The 18,056-nt window shown below is 44.7% G+C and overlaps 1 long non-coding RNA gene across 1 annotated transcript in view; it reads left to right on the forward strand.

The window, feature by feature from the left end:
- Window positions 1-18,034, forward strand: part of LOC124795438 — a 511,127-nt gene extending 493,093 nt beyond the window's left edge. The window contains exon 4 of the long non-coding RNA XR_007016693.1: window positions 17,906-18,034. This is a non-coding gene — a long non-coding RNA (uncharacterized LOC124795438). The remainder of the gene's footprint in view (window positions 1-17,905) is intronic.
- The last annotated feature ends 22 nt before the right edge of the window (window positions 18,035-18,056 follow it).

The raw sequence follows: 18,056 nt of genomic DNA on the forward strand, positions 1-18,056 counted from the left end.
CATCCTCCTTTACCTCCACTGTATTACTGCAGGTGACGTGTCACTGAGCACATTTGTTCTGTGCATGCAGTACACGTGAGGCGCCTAGTTGTTTCCACTGTACTGTGTGGAATACGAAGGTTCTGTTATAGTTCACTAACCTGCTGTCTTGAAGTTGATGTCCCCAGCGCAGGAAACAGCACGCAGGTCGTAGGTTCTGTATCTTGGAGCTGAAACTGACTTTTAGCGAGGTTCTATTCTGAAATAATGTGTCGCTTCTTTGGGATGCCACTCGCGTATTTTAATATAGCTACACGAGAAGACTACATGATCTTAATACAACACCTTCTGATACAGCAAAGTACATGATCAAACACAATGTTTACGAAAATGTATCTTTACACTATTTGTGGCACATGTCTGTGCCTCATGACTACCGGAGTGAATCTTTTAATACTGAAAACTGGCAAACACATCCTGTCACAGACAACATGACTGTACATCTCGACTGCCTAATCCAGAGTGACGAACAGGCAATTAAAAATTGGAAACACATCCTACGACAGACAACGTGTCTGTTCTTTTCGACTGCCTAATCCAGAGTGACGAACAGCGCATTGCCGGCCAGAGCGGCCGAGCGGTTCTAGGCGCTACAGCCTGGAACCGCCCCACCGCTACGGTCGCAGGTTCGAATCCTGCCTCGGGCATGGATGTGTGTGATGTCCTTAGATTAATTAGGTTTAAGTAGTTCTAAGTCCTAGGAGACTGATGACCTCAAAAGTTAAGTCCCATAGTGCTCAGAGCCATTTGAACCATTTTTTTTTACGAACAGCCCGAAACACTTGGCGCGCCACACCAGAAATGGCGTGACCCGAACGCTTCCGAAGTGCTTCGTCTGCAATTTCGTCAGTCTTTTGTTTTTGATTTAAATTGTTTTTAATAATTCTAAAATGACTGATTGATAGCCAGCTGTTGAGAGATATTTATATTAAAAAGTGAAGTCAGTCCAATGAGTAGTTTAACTAATAATTATAACTATACTTTAACGTTTTGGCGCCCTTGCTCCGAACACAGCAGCCAATCATAGAGCAGTAGCATTATGCAGGCGGTCTTTCTCACGGGAATGGTACCGAATCTAGCATCTGTCACAGGTACCTCACACCACATTTCGTCATCTATATACTTCTTGCATCTCCACTGCTCTGGGAACAGCTTCTTGGAGCCTAATATGATGGCTGACTAAGCCAGAGATATTACATGTTGTGAGCAGAAAAGTAGTAACAGCAGAATGGTCATTGGATGCCACATGACTAACAAACTCATTAGAGACATTTCAACTCTTGTAAAGCTGCCCAAGTCGACTGTTGGTGATGTGACTGTGGAACGGAAACACGAAGGAACAAGCACGGCTTAGCCAAAACCAAGGAGACCTCAGTTACTGACGGACAGGATGCTGTGTCATCCGAACAATACACTACCAGGGCAAAAACACCACATGCGCAAAGATGAGTGCTGGCGCCAGCGCCGTTGAGACTCACCACTTGCGCGAGTTCCATCCACGCCACGGGCGGCGCTGAGGATGAAGATATCGACCTCGCCTCGGCCAATTGCCGGCCGAGTACAATACGCCAATGACCGTTTCGCCCAAATGGTTATAGATCATGGTCCAGGGGTGACTTAGACAGGGAACGTCGGTTAGTGAACTCTTAGAAGTGAACAGGCAGTTGTAAATTGCATTTGCTATGTATTGTGAAGTTTACCTAAGATTATCTGCCGTGAGTCACTGAGGACCTTTTTTGTGTTATATTACAAGCGGTGTTGCAGACTTCGTTATTCAACTAGGCACAAAAATAAGTAAACCTTTTAACTCATTTGTGTGACTTTGTTACTAGTTTGTTGCAGTGCTGTAGAACCTTCGTTCTCCTATCCTGTTACGTGATGCTGGGGCATAGCTCTGTAATAGTGGCAGGGAGAAATTGTCTTAGCGGTGAACTACACCAGAAGCCGTTTCACGAACTCACATATTTGGCATCCACAGCAGTAGCGATGAGGCCTTTACAAAACTAGCGATGAGGATTTACAAAACAGAAACCGTAGAGCATTGCGGAGAGTAAGGTATAAAACTGCATGAAATCGACAGAGGTAATCATTTGTGAGTTCCAAAGTGGCACCCGGAGTCAAGCTAGCAAAACTGTGCTTAGGGATTTAAACGAATGGGGTACGATGGTCCAGCAGCTCCTCATAAGCCACATTTTTATAAACTCGATGCTAAGCGACGCTTGAGGTCGGGTAAAGAACGACGTCACTGCACAGTGGATAACTGGGAACCATGAACCACGCCATGCACTGTGGAAATCCGGTGGAAGGATCTGGGTTTTTAGAATGCCTAGAGAACGTCACCTGCGTCATCTGTAGTGCCAACAGTGAAGCCCGGAGGGGATAGCGTTGCGGTATGAGGATGTTTTTAGTAGTTCAGATGTGGTCGTCTGATTGTCCTTAAGAAAACGCTATATCCTGAAGAAAATGAGCACATTCTACGTCATCGTGCGCTGTGTACAATAGGGCAACAGACGCAGATAATTTCAAAATGATGGAGCACAGCAATCAGTCGTCCTTTTCTTTCAGGTTTTATTAAAGCAAATCTAGATTTCGGCTAGTGCCTAGCCATTATCAGTGCACTTTTTCGTAGATTCACTATATGTCCTAGTACGTCAGTCCCCTGTTGTTCGGGTTTCTGTCGAAGTTCATTCAAAATTACTGTATAATGAAGGTAGGCTTTGCGGAGAACACACAGAACTGTGGCAGAAGCCCGAACAGGCCGCTCGGGGTAGCCGAGCGGTGTAAGGGGCCTTGTCATGGTTCGCGCGGCTGCCCCCGAGTCCTCCCTTGGGCATGGGTGTGTGTGTTGTCCTTAGTGTAATTTAGTTTAAGTTAGATTAAGTAGTGTGTAAGCTTAGGGACCGATGGCCTCAGCAGTTTGGTCCCTTAAGACCTTCCCACAAATTTCCAAATTTCCAAAGCCCGAACAACAGAGGATTGATGTACTATGACATGTATTGAAACTATGAAATAGTCCTCTGATAATGGGTAGGCACTGCCCAAAATCTAGTTCTGGTTTAATAAAACCTGAAAGGAAAGGACGACTGATTGCTGTGCTTCATCATCTTGAAAGTTCATGTCACTGTCGCTGAGTGAATCCACATTCCTAATCGAAGGTAACTTAAGTCGGAGATAATGACTGTATCTGCAGCATCTCCTATAAAGCAGCATCTGTGACGCAATGATTTGTAGACAATAACATTCCTGAAATGGACTGGCCTATCCAGAGTCCCGACCTGAACTCCATGGAACACCTTTGGTATGAGATGAGTTTGAACGTAGACTTCGCTCCCGATCCCAGTATCCACCATCACTAACTTCTCTACCTTCAAGAACCGTATACTAAGCCGGAAGGGTCCCCAGTATGTCAATAACTACCAAGGGCAACATCCTATGGCAGCGAAAATAGTATTTAACAAGGCCAGTACTATGATAAAGATATCACAGTGTACATGATGGAAGCCACTAAAGGAATATTTTAGGGAATAGGTTTAAAAAATGTATTTCAAAGGCCAAGTCAAATCTTTACAAGTTTACTCCTAGAACAACTTACGCTGTGCCTACGTGACACAAGTTGCCTGTCTTTCAAAACCGAGGCAGTCCTGTCCACTTAAAGCTGCTGACAAAAGGCACCCTGAGACCTCTGCTGAAACTGCTATCGAATTCACGCCATTGGTTTTAGCCAATAGCGTGCGTGGGATACAGGTCACGTGTGTGGGCGCTGGAGTGTTCTGCGGTGCGGAGTACAGTTGCCTCTCCCGCCTGTAATCCAGACCTCGAGCAGAACAGACGTCTTTTCGGAAGGCATAGCCTCTGGCTCTGCTTTTCACGACCGGCCACCAACATAAGTTAACATGAACCGCTTCCCCTTCCGTTGCCCATTTCAATTAATTGTTCGACCTCCTAGACTGGCCTAAACTTGGTAACTTCCGACCTTAGGCGCGCCCCTTGTGTGCCATATACTGAAATATATTCTCTTTATTGTACGTAATTTCCTGTTCTGTCATTTAACGGCAGCCCTGGATGCCCACTCTCAAGTCTTGACCACCCGACCTCCTGCACACTATCGTCACGAGGCATATGTAACAACCTTACCCCCCCCCCCCCCTTCCCTGACCATATACAGTACAACAGTATTGATCAGAACCCGTAATCTGTTAGGAAGTGTCAACTGGGAAGGAGAGCTGCATCTTGGTTGCTATGTCTTTATTTAGTCACGATATCGGTACGTATTTGCTAAAGTTAAGACGGTATTAGTCATCTAGGATGAATTAAGCCTCTTCTGTACGCCATTGATGCAAATGCGAAGTCAATATTGTGGCATAGCTGCCCGACTGATAACTGTGGGAGATAACTAGAAGAAACCATCGTGGAACTCAATCTACAAATACTCAATACATCTCGCAATCCGCCAACATATGAAGGGAAGGTCGGAGCAACGTCTAACACAGACGTCACTCCAGCAAATATGGCAGCGGCGCGCCGTGTGAAAGGCAAAAGGCTGAGAGTGAAATGACATCGAGTGATCACAGTATCAGACGCCACATCGTCACTGAAGGGAAATCCAAGATACTACAGGAAACGTGCGCATGACGCCCAAATCCATTATCAAGAAGGCTAACTTGGAAGAATTCAGAAGAGAATTTCAGTATCCAGAGTCCTTGGCTGGGTGACGATGTAGACGTTGTAGTCCAAGTACTGACAGCGGCCATAGATACTGCCATGGAGGCGTCGATACCTATCAGGAGAGGTCGTTCTAGAGGTGTAACTTGCATCTGTAACGAGGCGCTGCAAAAATTAAGATAGCCACGAGAATAGCCACGAAGCTATAACAGAGCAGCATGATAAAAAAAGGAAGAATCCGAAGACTACATTGATACAATAAGAAAGAGTTATGGAAAACGAAAATGAAACGAAGGAAACACTTCGTGAAGACGAACTGAAAAAACCGATCCCCGAGGAGTACCATACAAAATAGTCTGCGAAAAAAGGACGATCGCCTACAGTCTTGCCCAACAAGAAATGATGGGACAGTAACAGAAAGTTGGGAACAGTCAGCTGACCTGCTAATGGAAACACTGCTTCCTGACAATGGAGAAGAAGTCGAAGCAGAAGATCAACTTATACACTCCTGGAAATTGAAATAAGAACACCGTGAATTCATTGTCCCAGGAAGGGGAAACTTTATTGACACATTCCTGGGGTCAGATACATCACATGATCACACTGACAGAACCACAGGCACATAGACACAGGCAACAGAGCATGCACAATGTCGGCACTAGTACAGTGTATATCCACCTTTCGCAGCAATGCAGGCTGCTATTCTCCCATGGAGACGATCGTAGAGATGCTGGATGTAGTCCTGTGGAACGGCTTGCCATGCCATTTCCACCTGGCGCCTCAGTTGGAGCAGCGTTCGTGCTGGACGTGCAGACCGCGTGAGACGACGCTTCATCCAGTCCCAAACATGCTCAATGGGGGACAGATCCGGAGATCTTGCTGGCCAGGGTAGTTGACTTACACCTTCTAGAGCACGTTGGGTGGCACGGGATACATGCGGACGTGCATTGTCCTGTTGGAACAGCAAGTTCCCTTCCCGGTCTAGGAATGGTAGAACGATGGGTTCGATGACGGTTTGGATGTACCGTGCACTATTCAGTGTCCCCTCGACGATCACCAGTGGTGTACGGCCAGTGTAGGAGATCGCTCCCCACACCATGATGCCGGGTGTTGGCCCTGTGTGCCTCGGTCGTATGCAGTCCTGATTGTGGCGCTCACCTGCACGGCGCCAAACACGCATACGACCATCATTGGCACCAAGGCAGAAGCGACTCTCATCGCTGAAGACGACACGTCTCCATTTGTCCCTCCATTCACGCCTGTCGCGACACCACTGGAGGCGGGCTACAAGATGTTGGGGCGTGAGCGGAAGACGGCCTAACGGTGTGCTGGACCGTAGCCCAGCTTCATGGAGACGGTTGCGAATGGTCCTCGCCGATACCCCAGGAGCAACAGTGTCCCTAATTGGCTGGGAAGTGGCGGTGCGGTCCCCTACGGCACTGCGTAGGATCCTACGGTCTTGGCGTGCATCCGTGCGTCGCTGCGGTCCGGTCCCAGGTCGACGGGCACGTGCACCTTCCGCCGACCACTGGCGACAACATCGATGTACTGTGGAGACCTCACGCCCCACGTGTTGAGCAATTCGGCGGTACGTCCACCCGGCCTCCCGCATGCCCACTATACGCCCTCGCTCAAAGTCCGTCAACTGCACATACGGTTCACGTCCACGCTGTCGCGGCATGCTACCAGTGTTAAAGACTGCGATGGAGCTCCGTATGCCACGGCAAACTGGCTGACACTGACGGCGGCGGTGCACAAATGCTGCGCAGCTAGCGCCATTCGACGGCCAACACCGCGGTTCCTGGTGTGTCCACTGTGCCGTGCGTGTGATCATTGCTTGTACAGCCCTCCCGCAGTGTCCGGGTCTGACACACCGGTGTCAATGTGTTCTTTTTTCCATTTCCAGGAGTGTATCATGGACTATGTTACGGGAATACTATAGAAACAATAAGCTTGTGTACCCCTTTGTACAAAAAGAAATTAGGCAAGCAATTCTCAGGCTAAAAAAGAAAAACAAAATCGCCACTACTGGACGGAAAACCTGCCGAAATAATACAAGCCTTATGTGACTAAATAGGCACCTGCTTACCTGAAGTTTAATGTTAAATTTAATCCATCGTACTATGAAGGAAATGGCCAGCATGTAACCATCCCCTGAAACTAATCATATATACATATTCTGTAATGTGATTCGTCACATATCATTTAAATTAAAAAATCGCGTTAAAATGATTCAGGAAAGATGTAACTAACTAATAAAAATTGAACTCTGCCAATAGTACGTAATATTATCCGTTTGTAATCTGTATTGTCGTCATATCCCATGAAGGAATTGCATGGTCGTTCTAACATATCTCTTGAAGACTTGGAAGTATATTGTATGTAGATCAGGAAGCCTTCGCGGGAGTGTATGACTTCAATAGGTACCAGAGAGATAGAGGGCAGCGGCTTGGCAATAAAAGATGTTATTGGCTGTGGACTGAGTGGGTTAATAGCTGTGAACGGAGGACATTTCTCTTTGATGTGTGCTCGTAACACGTTAGCCGCAGATGGTTGTAAAGCACGCAATGCGATCTTGCACGGAACTCGTTGCCGTGATGGAGACCTCTGCGTGCTGACGTGTCTGTCGTTCTGCAGGGGATATGTGAGCAATGGCCGTTATATCACGCTTATGACAATGAGTGCATTTTCGGCCGAAATGCCCTCTGCCTACTGTTGCTCGTAAACTGATTAGTGTTAAGGTCTTCGATTCAGTGGAGGAACAAGGTCAAACTCCCCTAGATTTCAACGTTGTCGGAGGCTCTTTGGCGAATTCTTCATATATACTCTGCGATCTCTTACCCCCTGTTGAACGTGTACCGAGCGACGAGGAGCAGAAATTAAAGACACCAAAATTACTTAAAAAATTTTAGAACATTTGTGCAATGGTATACGTAAGTTTTGCCGCATTTCAAAGAGCGTAACCCGATGACGTCTTTATTGTAGTGAAGATCAAAAATATCGTCAGATGGATTTATATGAGTTAACACGACATGTACTGTATGTGCTGTGTTTACGACTTTGATGTAACTTTTGGCAGTCCACGATCGGCCGGAGTGGCCGAGCGGTTCTAGGCGCTACAGTCTGGAACCGCGCGACCGCTACGGTCGCAGGTTCGAATCCTGGCTCGGGCATGGATGTGTGTGATTTCCTTAGGTTAGTTATGTCGTGTTTATACCAGATACACTATCTGATCAAGCGCATTTGGAGAGATATCAGTGGACGTTGGTATGGGGTGTGTCCATCCTTTTCCTTTATGACGGCACCGAGCGAGGCAGCGCAGTGGTCAGCACATTGGCTTCGCATTCGGCGGAAGGACGGTTCAAATGCGCGTCCAACCATCGAGATTTAGGTTTCTGTGATATCTCTAAATCGCTCCAGCCAAGTGTCGGGATGGTTCCTTCGAAAATACATGGCCGATTTCTTTCCACATCTTTGGAGCTATGATTCCGCCTCTCATGACCTCGATGTCGACTGGACGTTGAACCATTATATTCTTTCCTAGCGTCTTTCTTTATGACGCTGTGAACTCAGCTACAGACATTTTCATTGAGGTATCTACGTGTCTATGAAGAAAGAATGGCAGCCCATTCTTCCTCAAGAGCAGAAACCAAAGAAGCTAATGATGTTCTATACTAGTTTCTGTAATGAAGTCAACGTTCAAACCCATCCCAAAGGTGTTCCAGTGCATTCAGCTCGGGATTCCGGATATGTCAGTCCATTCCAGGAATGTTATTGTCTATAAACCATTGTCTCACAGGTGCGGCTTTATGGCAGGATGTATTGTCATGCTGATACAATCATTGTCTTTGAATTGTTGCCCTACCGTACACAGCACACATTGCTGTAAAATGTGTTCGTATTCTTCATTCTTCAGCATCCAACATTTTCTTTAGGGCAATCAAGCTACCGCACTCTAATCACGAAAAGAATTCCCATACCGTAATACAATCTGCTTCGTCCTTCACTGTAGGCACTACACATGATGTCAGGTAACGTTCCCCAGGCATTCGCAAACACCAACTCTTACATCGGATTGCCACTGGGCATGGGGTCGTTTATCATTCCAAATCACTGGTTCCCAATCATCCACTGTCCAGTGCAGTCGCTCTTTACACGACCTCAAACTCAGCATTGGCTACAGAAATGTGTGGAATGAGAAGCTGCTCAGCCATTGTGCTCCAATATTTTTAACTCCCTAAGCACGTTCATGGTATCACTTTGTAACTCAGGAGTGAGTCCTTCCATAGATATGATGCGAATCTTCGCAACCAGCCTCCCTGATCGTCAGTACATGAGATCTGCCTGGTTTTTCTTTAACTGTGGTTGTTCCTTTACGTTTCGTCTTCAGAATCAGATCACCAACAGTCGACCTGGATACCTTCAGAAAGGCTGAAGTGTCCCAGAAGGATTTATTGTTCAGGTGACATACAGTGTCTAGTTCAGATTCGAAGTCACTGAGCTTTCTTAACGGACCCATTCTGACGTTACTGCTTGTCTACTGACACACAACTCTCCCCGCCTCCTTTTGTACTGTCGGGTCCGTCTCTCTTGACGTCTAGGGCTCAATTCCACATTGCGTGAGAATGTCCAGATATTTTTAATCAGATAGGGTACACTTTGTTTGCAAAGTGTATGTGATGCAAATACTATAGGAAAAGAGCGTATAACCATTGGAGAGTCACAAGTTACATCAAAGTCGTACACACAACACATAATGTATACGTCGTATTAGTTCTTATAAACCCAGTTGAAGATAATGGTTTCAACAACTGAAACACGCAGTTAAAATAAAATGTAATTGTAAACTTATAGTTTTAATTGATATCAATAACAGTCACGGTAAAGCCTAACCAAAAATGTTCGCATTTACAGAATTTCCTGCTAAGGAAGTTACACATGTATGGCTCAGTGGGTAAATGCCAAACTAAAAGTTCAAAGGTCCGCGCCTATCGCTTTTAGGTTGTTTTCTATCACTTACTGCTTCTCTCACCTTCAGTAATTTTTATTAATGTGAAAAATGCCAAATACACGTAGATCGGAGTCTACATTAAATTGTGCGTCCGCACTGTAACTAATTGGCTAACTCAGTTCAAATATGGGATGATGGCAAAGGCACACACCTACAGCTACATCTACGCAAACCACCTTACGGTATCTAGCGGAGGGTACTTGCTGTATCACTCACACTTCCCCCTTTTTTATTCCAGCCGTCAATGGTCCGCGGGAAAAACGAATGTTGGTAAGAACCCGTGTGAGCTCCAATCTCTCTAACTTTGCCTTCATGGTCTTCTCGCGAGATATAACTAGGCGGAAGCAATATATATCTACTAGAAACGAACGTTCTCGGAACTAATATTGGATGAATATCTCCATGACGTCATTACGATTACTAAACGAATTTGTGACGAAACTCACTGCACTTCTCTGTATCTTCTGTTCCTCTTCTCTATTCTGTTTCTGTTCTATTCTCTACTTCCTCTCTCATTCCTAACCTGTAAGTCTCACAGAGTGACGAACAATACCCAAATACCGGTCAAACCTAACCTGTATACTACAAGATTTTTAGTGGATGTGACTGCTTCCAGTGATTGTTCCGCAATCGCACTATCATAAAATAACGGTGATTTATTACCGTTTATTTGCAATACGTTACATTTGTTTGTGTTGATGGTCAACTGCCAACCCCTTCACCAAGCGTCGATCTTTGCAAGTCTTCCTGCATTTCGCTGCAATTTTCTAATGTTGTAACTTTTTCATATACAACAGAGTCATCCGCGAACAGCCTCTTGGAATGCTCTCTGAATCTGTTCTTCGCACCGTTTCAAGTGTAAACAGTGCACAACAACAGCGGTTTAGCCGGTTTTTATGATTACATTGTCAAAAGTCTTAGATACGACGATGACATGTGTACATGTCAAACATTACTTAACGCTTAACATGTACTGAAGCATAGTCGTATGCAGCGTACCACGCGATAATGGCCTAAGGTCGAAAATGCAGTTGTGAGCCGGCCGAAGTGGCCTAGCGGTTCTAGGCGCTACAGTCTGGAACCGCGCGACCGCTACGGTCGCAGGTTCGAATCCTGCCTCGGGCATGGATGTGTGTGATGTCCTTAGGTTAGTTAGGTTTAAGTAGTTCTGAGTTCTAGGGGACTGATGACCTCAAACATTAAGTCCCATGGTGCTCAGAGCCATTTTGCAGTTGTGAAAATAAATACTTTCTATAGTCAATGCCGAAATGATGTCTTTTGAAAAGCCTCTCGAAGCTTCCGACGCTTTGCGCCAGGTCATACATATTTCGTGGGCAAGTGCTCTACCGACTAAGCTATCCAAGCACGATCCGCGATCCGCCCTCAGAGTTTGCCCCGCAAGCTATGCAGGAAAACGTAAGGTTGGAAGGCAGGAGAAGAAGTACTGGCGGGAATAAAACTTTGAAGGAGGGTCGTAAGTTGTGCGAGGACAATCAGTCAGTAGAGTACTTAACTGCGAAAGGCAAAGGTCCTAGGTTCGAGACCCGGTCCGGCACACAGTTTTTATCTGCTAGGAACATTTAAATCTGCATCCACTCCGGTGTAGTGTGAACATTGGCTCCTACAACATGGAGCGGGCTGCTACCACGGGCAGAAAGCGTTTTTCTGCTGCGGTCGGAGACTGTTAAATGGACTGCTGGCACTGCCTGATAACTATTACGCTTGCACACATTACTCGGAGACGGCAGTGAAACGTGGACTAGTTCGCACGTGCCGTTCGAACTCTGATAGGAACCACGGAGTAAATCGTCACCTAACAACGATTTTAATCTGCAGGTACTTCTACGCCTATACCCCGCAGGCCTTACGGTGCGTGGGCGAGACTTCTTCTGGTACCGTCACCTTTTACCCACTTCCATGTACCATTCGCCAATATCGCGTGGAAAGAATTATTGTCGGTAAACCACCGTAGGAGCTTTAATTGCTCTGATTTTTATTGTCGCTATCATTTTGCGAGACACATGTGAGAGGGAGTATTACATCGTACGACGCCTCTTGGAACGTACGCTCTCGGAGCTTCGACCGTATCCCTGTCTGTGATGTACAATGCTTCTCTAGTAGCGTCTGCCATCTGAGTTCGTTGAGCATTGTAACGCTCTTGCTCCTATAAAAGGATTCTGTGATGAAACATGTCACTTTTCGTTGGCTAGTCTCTATCTCTTCTATTAATACAATCTGCTGAAGTTCCGAGGCGTTGAGCAATAATGAAGAAGGAGTCGAACAAGTATTTTGTAAGCTACATTTCCTTATGATTCCTGCCAGTAAATCTCATATTGGCGCCTTCTTTTCCTATAGTTTTTTGTGGGTTGTCATTGCCCTTTACGTCACTTGGGATGGTTAGTCCCAGGTATTCCTCGGTAGTTACTGTTTCCAGTGATTTATCACCAACAGTTAAATCGAACAGTTTCTCCTCGCTCTTTTACGCGCAATCTGTTACATATGCCTACCGTGAGCGTCAACTTTCATTCCTTGCACTGATCGTCGATGCTTTGCAGGTTCTCCTGAAATTCCCTACAGCCGTCTGGCGTTGCTACTTAATTGCGCACAACGCCATCATCAACTAACATCCTTACGGAGCTTCCGACGTTACCAACTAGACCATTAATATGTGCTGTAAACAGTAATGATCCTATCAAACTCTCTTGGCGTCCTCCTGAAATTACCTTTATATTAGTCGATTTTGGTACTTTAAAAAACGACGTTTTGGGAAGAAAGTCCTAGGTCTAACGATAAATATGGTCGACAGTAAACACAGCTGTTAAACTACCGTAGCCTACCATAGACTGTCATAGACTATGGTAGTTTTCCTAGCAGCCTTGGCCAGTTACGTTTACGTTAGATGGGTTGCATGTCTATTGGGGTTACATTTTGATCGCTTAATTTGCGTATGCGATCAGTGTCTTACTAGATCCCTATAGAAACCGGAACCGATGGATTGTATAGAAACTGAGCGAGGATGTATAAAGGGCCGCGTAACATAAAGAACATTTTTGTTGCAGATAGTTATGCTCCTGTCTGTTAATGAAAAATGAACAGTAATTATACCAAGCTTGAAATTGTCTGTGTTTAATTCAGGTCTTATTCGAAAATTGTTGCTTTGTAATGTGAAACGGAAAGTTGTTGTTGTAGAAATAAGAAAAAAATTCCAGGTTTATCTTACAGCCTTAGAAAACGCGGTTTCTTCAAAAAGAATTAAAATTTAAAAAAATCGAAATAAAAACATGTCAGACACTACTTCAATACTTTGTAGAGTTTACATAAAACATGTCTCTCTTATTCCTAAAAAAAACTTTGGCATTTGCCAATAATAACAGCAAAATCTTACCTTTGATCATGATGAAGAACGTTGTATCGCGTATAAAATAGTAATAATTAAATAGATTTTTTTTTTATTTTTGTGAATGCAAACAGTATTTGCATGGAAAGTAATTGTTTTGGCTACATAAAAGCTCAGAAGTTAAGCTATCAGCTAATTTTTATGGCTTCTAAAACGCAGTTTACATTTTGTAAGGCAGTAAATGCTCAATAGGCTAACACTGAACGATGTTCGGTTCCATTTGCGTGCAAAAGAAACAAACAAGAAACAAAGAGACTTCCTCGGCTCCAAGTTTCTCACTTAAACATTAATTTTTGTTTCTTTCCCTATCAACGCTACCAGTACTACCGGTACTTCTACCATTTACTACGTCATTTCAGTGCTGTACAAAAACAACCGAACCTTAGCTTTGATAGAGCACAACTCTAATAACAAAGCGCTGCCGTGTTCAAACTAACCTTCGGGCGAGGAGAGCTTTACCGTATTTACGTTCAGAGCAAAGCAATATGGCAATTTACAGTATACTGAACTAACTTCATTTTTATACCACAGTAGTGATTACATGTTTCACAATGAAACAATAAAGGCTGTATGGTATCTTGTTAAGGTTCTCGTAAGGAATGCTAACACTGAAACATATTTTTAAATATTGTTTTGCTTTCTTCTGCCTTGTTTAACATACACTATGTGATCAAAAGTCTCTGGACAGCGCCAAAAACAAACAATTTTCATATTAGGTGCATTGTGTTGCCACCTACTGCCAGGTACTCCATATCAGGGACCTCAGTAGTCATTAGACATCGTGAGAGGGCAAAATGGGGCGTTCCGCGGAACTCACAGACTTCGAACGTAGTCAGGGGACTGGGCGTCAATTGTGTCATACGTCTGTACGCGAGATTTCCAAACTCCTAAACATCCCTAGGTCCATTGTTTCCGATGTGCTAGTGAAGTGAAAACGTGAAGGGACACGTACAGCACAATAGCTTATTGGCCGACCTCGTCTATTGACTGACAGATACCGTCGACAGTTGAAGTGGATCGTAATGTCTAATAGGCAGACATCTATCCAGACTATCACACAGGAACTCCAGACTGCATCAGGATCCACTGCAAGTACTATGACAGTTAGGCAGGAGGTGAGAAAACTTGGTGGAGCCGCTGGTCAGAAGCCACACATCACGCCGGTAAATGCCAAACGTCGCCTCGCTTGGTGTAAGGAGCGAAAACATTGGACGACTGAACAGTGGAAAAACGTTGTGTGGAGGGACGAATCACGATCCGATGGCAGGGTGTGGGTATCGCGAATGTTCGGTAAACGTCATCTGCCAGATCGTGTAGTGCCAACAGTAAAATTCGGAGGCGGTGGTGTTATGGGGTGGTTGTGTTTTTCATGGAGGGGGCTTGCACCCCTTGTTGTTTTGCGTGGCACTATCACAGCACAGGCACCTTCTTGCTTCTCACTGTTGAAGAGCAATTCAGACATGGCGATTGCATATTTCAACACGATCGAGCAGCTGTTCATAGTGCACGGCCTGTGCGCGGAGTGGTTACATGACAATAACATCCCTGTAATGGACTGGCCTGCATAGAGTCCTGACCTGAATCCTATGTAACACCTTTGGGATGTTTTGGAACGCCGACTTCGTGCCAGGCCTTACCGGCCGACATCGGTACCTCTCCTCAGTGCAGCACTCCGTGAAAAATTGGCTGACATTTCCCAAGAAGCCTTCTAGCACCTGATTGAACGTAAGCCTGCGAGAATGGAAGCTGTCATCAAGGCTAAGGGTGGGCCAACACCATACTGAATTCCACCATTACCGATGGAGGGAGCCACGAAATTTTAAGTCATTTTCAGCCAGGTGTCCGGATACTTTTGATTACACAGTGTAGCTGCGCTCATTTTGAGGGTATCCGTGTTTATGTGCATAGTTCACGAGTAACTGTGTTGATTAGTTACGGATTGCGGAAGACTAAGGAATGGCCAATACGGCAGTAAGGTTGTTATTGTGGTGCGGTGTAGCGTACTCTTTGCAGTGGCGGCTCTGTCCTCTGGAGGCAGATCGATAGCGTTAAGCCGCGGCTGCGAACGAGTCCCTCGGCGCCGCTCGCCGCAGCTCCAGCTGTCTTCCACAGCCCCTGCAGGAATTGCTGATGCTACCTGCGGGACTCACTCGCTTTGCAGGTTGCATAACCGCCACAGCTTATACACTCGGGGACGCTGCAATAGCAGAGCTGTTTGCCATTTATTCCTGATTAAAAGAGAGCTGTATCCCAACAAAAGAAAGCAGCGCTGAAGTACCTCCATACACATTGCTCTCTTGTCCTGCCAAAGCTTAGTACGGACTTCAATCAGTACGTAAAAAATCACTAAATAAACATAATTATGGCTTTGTCGGAGTAGATTGTGTCTGGATGAATATTAACTTTGAAGCGAACGTTTCTCTGCCTCTTAAATTTAAAATTTGTCTCGTGAGCTAGGCACTGGAAAGGTACTAGGTATATTTTTTCCCTGTAGCTTACACTTGCTAATATCTTTATAACTGTATATATACAATAGAATTCTGTACTTTTGTTTCTTCTTGCTACAGTACTTCGTTCTGATGACTATTCATTTGAATCGAAACCAGTGTAATATGTGCACCAATACGATCAAGACATTTGTGGATAAAAGAGTATTTCAAAGAGATCGCGTCCGCCACTATTATAATATCAAATTTCGTCGAAAGAGGATCTTCTTCATCATAAATCTTTCCACCTTGTTGGCAGCTCTCCATCTGGATCTATTACAAACTAACTTTTTTGATTTCCGCATAATTAGAGACTTCTGGTTTATGTACAATTTGTTTTTAAAATGCCACTCGCACTCTTTCTCGGGCTACCTTTTCTTCTAATGTTATTTCTGGAACATTTACAAGAAACTGCCTGTGTCGTATTATGTGACCAATCCACCCCTGTTTACTTTGTCTCGCCGGTACTTTGCAGGACTTTACGGTTGGTGGTTTTATTTGTTTGTTTTGTCCTTAACAGGTGTCTGCAGCACCATACACCGAACGTTTCAAGAGATTTCCTTTCATTTTTGCCTCTTGTCCACGTTTCGCAGTCACAGACAAATTAGTTCCAAATGCAGCAGCTCTCGGCCATCTTTTCCCTCACTGCAGTACTTACATTGTTTCAACAAATCTCTTTTTTTATTCATGAATGTTGCTTTTGTTTATTTAAATCTTTGCTTTATGTGTTCTTTGCTTCTTTCATCTTCTGTTATGTTACCGCCTAAATATTCTTATTTTTTTTATTTCTTCTAATATTAATGTTTACTTCTTTTGACCTCTTGGAACGCATGATTATTTCTGTTTTTTTTTTCGTAATCTCTACTTTGTTCTTGTCCCTTAGGACTGTATCCATAACCTCCAAGATTCTTTGGAGAGTTCTTTCATGTGGAGCTGTCGCAGCTATGTCATCCGCAAACTTCAGTTTGTGCATTCTTTCTCCATTTAGGCTGCTATCTTTACAGTATTCTTTGCACTCATTTATTGCATAGTCTATGTAGATGTCGAATAGGAATGGAGAGAGGATGCATCCTTGTCTGACGCCTTTAATTCTAGCTTCTTTTTGTGTATTTTTTACTTTACTGTCGCTGTGTGTTATCTGTAAAATTTTTTCTTCATTCTTCTATCTCTTTAGTCTAGATCAATCAAGTTAGAATTTAGATAAGTTTGTTGCAGTGTCGAAGGTGTACAAAAGCTGTGTAACTTTTTTCTTTCGACCCTAATGCTTTCTTCAGTTACCCTCCGAAGACATAATATACCCTCACTTGCGCTTCTGCCTTCTCGGAAGACAAATTGGTACTCAGCTAAATTGACTAAAATTTTGTTCTTAATGCGCCTGTGTATTATTTTTGGTAATATAACAATTGTTTCCTTTGCTGCAGTTGTTATAATGTTTCTTGGATTTTTCCAATAGTGGTTAGTTATTTGAAAGAGGTTAGTTACTTTGAAGTCCCTGTACGTCCTCTAGGCTTGGCTATGCTTGGCAAATGCACACGAGCGACGGAAGAGTGCCTTTCCTTCTACGTGAGCTTCTTGCGTGCTTCTTCTGACATACTTCTGACATATCGATGATGTTTCGTTGAATGGTTCGCACGCTGACACTTTTTGATGGCCCAGAATTGAAATCTACAACAATATGTGGAATGGATGCACTTCTGTCAAGTTGAACGATTCTCTTCAGTTGTCGTTAGTCCCGTTCTTGCAAGACCTTTTTCCGGCCCCAGTGATGTCGGAGATTTGATGTTTCATCGGACTCCTGATATTCATGGTACACCCGTGAAACGGTCGTAGGGGAAAATCCCCACTTCATCGCTACCTCGGAGATGTTGTGTCCCATCGCTCGTGTGCCGACTTCAACACGACGTTCAAACTCACTTAAATGTCGATAACGTGCGATTGCAGCAGCTGTAACCGATCTAACAACTGCGCCAGATACTTGTCTTATATAGGTGTTGCCGACCGCAGCGCCGTATTAACCGTGTTTACATATCTCTGTATTTGAATACGCATGTCTGTACCAGTTCGTTTGACGCTTCAGTGCACCTCTTTATGAGTAGATTATCAACGTATTTAAAATTTTAAGTTTGGTCAGTAATTACAAAAAATATTCAAAATAAATTTTTTGTTGCTCCTGAAAACCGTTAGACAACCTGCAACTGGGACAGCGCACCATGAACCGGCTTAGTCGTGTTAGTGTTACAGGCAAATACAGTGACTACATCGATAAGGCGAAACTGAAGGCGCTAACGGCGATTCCGTTTGCGTTTCCAGGACAGGATGTCGATGACAGGCAGTCTGATGCCATTCGATACGAGCAGCGAGGTCGGCTCTGGCGGCGGAGGAAGCGGAAGCGGCGGAGCTGGGGGCGGCAGCGGCGGCGGGAGCGGCGTCGGAGGCGGCGGGGGCGGTGTGCTCAAGTCGT

Source organism: Schistocerca piceifrons, chromosome 4 (assembly GCF_021461385.2).
Source record: "Schistocerca piceifrons isolate TAMUIC-IGC-003096 chromosome 4, iqSchPice1.1, whole genome shotgun sequence".
NCBI classification, from domain to species: Eukaryota; Metazoa; Arthropoda; class Insecta; order Orthoptera; family Acrididae; genus Schistocerca; species Schistocerca piceifrons.